Source organism: Psammomys obesus, unplaced genomic scaffold (genome assembly GCF_907164565.1).
Source record: "Psammomys obesus unplaced genomic scaffold, mPsaObe1.curated_primary_1811, whole genome shotgun sequence".
Classification (NCBI taxonomy): domain Eukaryota; kingdom Metazoa; phylum Chordata; class Mammalia; order Rodentia; family Muridae; genus Psammomys; species Psammomys obesus.
Window position 1 is genome coordinate 67297770 of NW_026585504.1, and position 3233 is coordinate 67301002.

Below are 3233 nucleotides of genomic sequence, written 5' to 3' on the forward strand. Positions count from 1 at the left end.
CAACTGAATTAAAAAGGGGAGGCAAGCTGAGTATCAGCATTCGTTTCTCTCTGCTTCCTGCCTGTGAGTGCAGCCTGGCCACTGTAACTCCATGGCTCTCTTCTGGCCTCTGTGGGCATCTGCACTCATCTGCACTACGCATACACAGACACATGCAACATACACAACTCAAATAAAAACCAACCCTTACAAAAGGAGAAAGGATTCAGATGCATATCTCAGGAAGCCGTTGGGCTGACCCGAGCCATTATGAGGGAGCAAGGAATGATTTTCATTTGTGATTTCTGTGCCCCTTTTCTTTTCTGATTTAGAAACCATTATGGGAACTTCTGTGTTCATTGACTGGTTCCTGAAGCAGTGTTAATCCACTAACGGAAAGTCTGTTAGCTTCTAGGAGCTAGGTTTATAAGTGAACCCTTTTTTCAAAAAAGCCTGCATTAGTCTGGAAACTTCTGGAAGCAAATGCCAATACAGAATTAAGTATGCAAGGGTCTTACTTCAGCCCCACAAGCCTGCAGGGAGGCCTTCTCAAGAAGCAAAAGTTAACAAATAACAAAAGCACCCTCTTCTCTCTAGCCATTGAGAGTCCAATAACCCTAGGTGTACCTGCCCAGTCTTTTCTAACAATTGCTTAAGGATTCCCAAGTCCTGCTGGCTTATTTATTCATGGTCAAATGACTTTAAGTTAGTTTATAAGCGACAGGCTTCCCTGTTACAGTTTCACACACAAATGCCATTTTACCCCCTTCTTATATGTCTCCCACTGCCTACTCCACGGTTTCTTCCCTCCTTCTTCCTGAAAACAGTCCTTCCCTTCATGTCACATACATCCCGTCACTCTCTCTTGATTCCCTTCCCTTCAAACCTCTTCCTCTACCCAAGTCTCCTTTTTCCCTTTATGCCATGCATTGCAGTAAATATTTGCCCTCTTGAATCTGGATTATTTCACATAACATGTCCTCCATTTTCATCCACTTTTCTGCAAGTTTCATCATTTCATTCTTTATTACAGCCAAATAAGATTTCATTGCATATATGTACCATGGTTTCTTTACCTGTTCATCTGTTGATAGACATTCAGTCTGGTTCCATATCTCAGCTACTGCGAATAGTGGAGAAGATGTGCAAGTATCTCTGTGCTGTGCTATCTTAGACACTTGTTTATTCTCTCTCTCTTGCATTCTCCCCCTCTCTCTCTTTCTGGTCTTTCAAGACAGAGTTTCTTTGTGTAACTCTGGCTGTCCTGGAACTCACTCTGTGGACCAGGCTGGCCTCAAACTTACAGAGATCTGCCTGTCTCTGCCTCCTAAGTGCTGTAATTCAAGGCATGTGCCACCATTGTCTGGCTTTGTTTCTCTTTTTTATTTAAAATATTTTCATACAATATATTTTGATCATGTTTCTCCTCTTCCACAACTCCTCCCAGATCTTACCTCCTTACTCACCCAACTTTGCACTCTCTCTCTCCCTCCCTCAAACATCCCCCCTAACTCAAATCCAAACACCTTAAACACAATACAAAATAACGCCAAATAACATACTAAAATCTGTACACCTAAAGAAACTAATCAAGATGCTCAATCCCCATTCAGAAGGGCAAAGAGGATGGACATCAGAAGAGGGAGAAAACAGGGAACAGGACAGGAACCTGCCACAGAGGGCTTCTGAAAGGATTTACCCTGCAGGGTATCAAAGCAGATGCTGAGACTTATGGCCAACCTTTGGGCAGAGTTCAGGGAATCTTATGAAAGAAGTAGGAGATAGTAAGATAAGGAGAGCAACAGAACCAAAAAATCTGGGCCCAGGGGTCTTTTCTGAGACTGATACTCCCACCAAGGGCTATGCATGGAGATAACCTAGACCCCTGCTCAGATGTAGCCCATGGCAGCTTAGTGCACAAGTGGGTCCCATAGTAATGGGGACAGGGACTGTCTCTGACATGAACTGATTGGCCTCCCTTGAGGGGGGAGCAGCCTTACCAGTCTACAGAGGAAGACAATGCAGCCACTTCTGATGAGACCTGATAGATTAGGATCAGAAGAAAGGGGAGGAAGACCTCCGCTATCAGTGGACTGGAGGAGGGCATGGGTGGAGAAGAATGAGGGTAGGTCGGGTTGGGAGGGGGGAAGGAGGAAGCTACAGGGGGGTACAAAGTGAATAAATTGTAATTAATAAAAATAAAAATTAAAAAAGATTAAATTAAAAAATGCACATACATACACTCACACACCCACACTCACACACCCACACACAGACACACAGACACACACACACACAGAGACACACACACACAGACACACACAGACACACACATACACACACACACAGACACACACACACACACACACACACACACACACCATGGAGTTTGTGTTGGACAACTACTCCTTGGAATGAGGCCTGTCTTGGGTGTGGTTGGTATACCCAGAGATACTCCATTGGAGAAACGGATTTTCCCTTTGCAGCCAGGTATCAACTGCAAATAGCTTCTTGGTTAGGAGTAGGACTCTGTGTCCATTTCCCCTCCTGGTGCTGGGCTCCTGTCTGGCTTGAATCTGTGCAGGCCCTGGGCATGCTGCCACAGTCTTTGTGAGTTCATAGGTGGATCAGTCCTGTTGTATCTGGAAGACACCATTTTCCTTGAATCAGCCATTTCCCCTCCCCCTTCTCTTAAATCTCTCAGCTTCCTATTACGAATAGATTCCTGAACCCTGAGAGGAGGGGTTTGGTGAAGACATCGCACTCAGAACTCAGGGCTCCAAAGTCCCTCTCTGCACATTGTCCAGCTGTGGGTCTCCATGTTGGTTCCCATCTATTGCAAGAGGAAACTTCTCTGATGAGGCACTGATCCCCTATCAATGTGTAACTGGTAAAGATCTTACACTTATTAATACATGCCCCGGAATGGCATGAATGGGCCACATGGAAGCTCTGCTTCCAGTTTTTGAGAAACCTTATACTAGTTTCTGTAACAGAAGTTTTGGGTTCTTTGTAAACTCAGTTATGTTATGTCAATATGTTTTTCTTTTAATCCCAAGTGGGGGATTTTAGTTGGGCTTTAGCTTGCCAACAGCTGATAACTGTCTCATGCAGAGCACGGTTTAGGGCTCTGAGGATGTAAATATGAGAGCCCAGCACGAGAAAGTGTGGTGCATGTGGTGATGGAGTGTGGCCAGTGGCAGTCTGGAGACCAGAGATGGACAGTGTGGCAGTCTGGAGACCAGAGATGGACA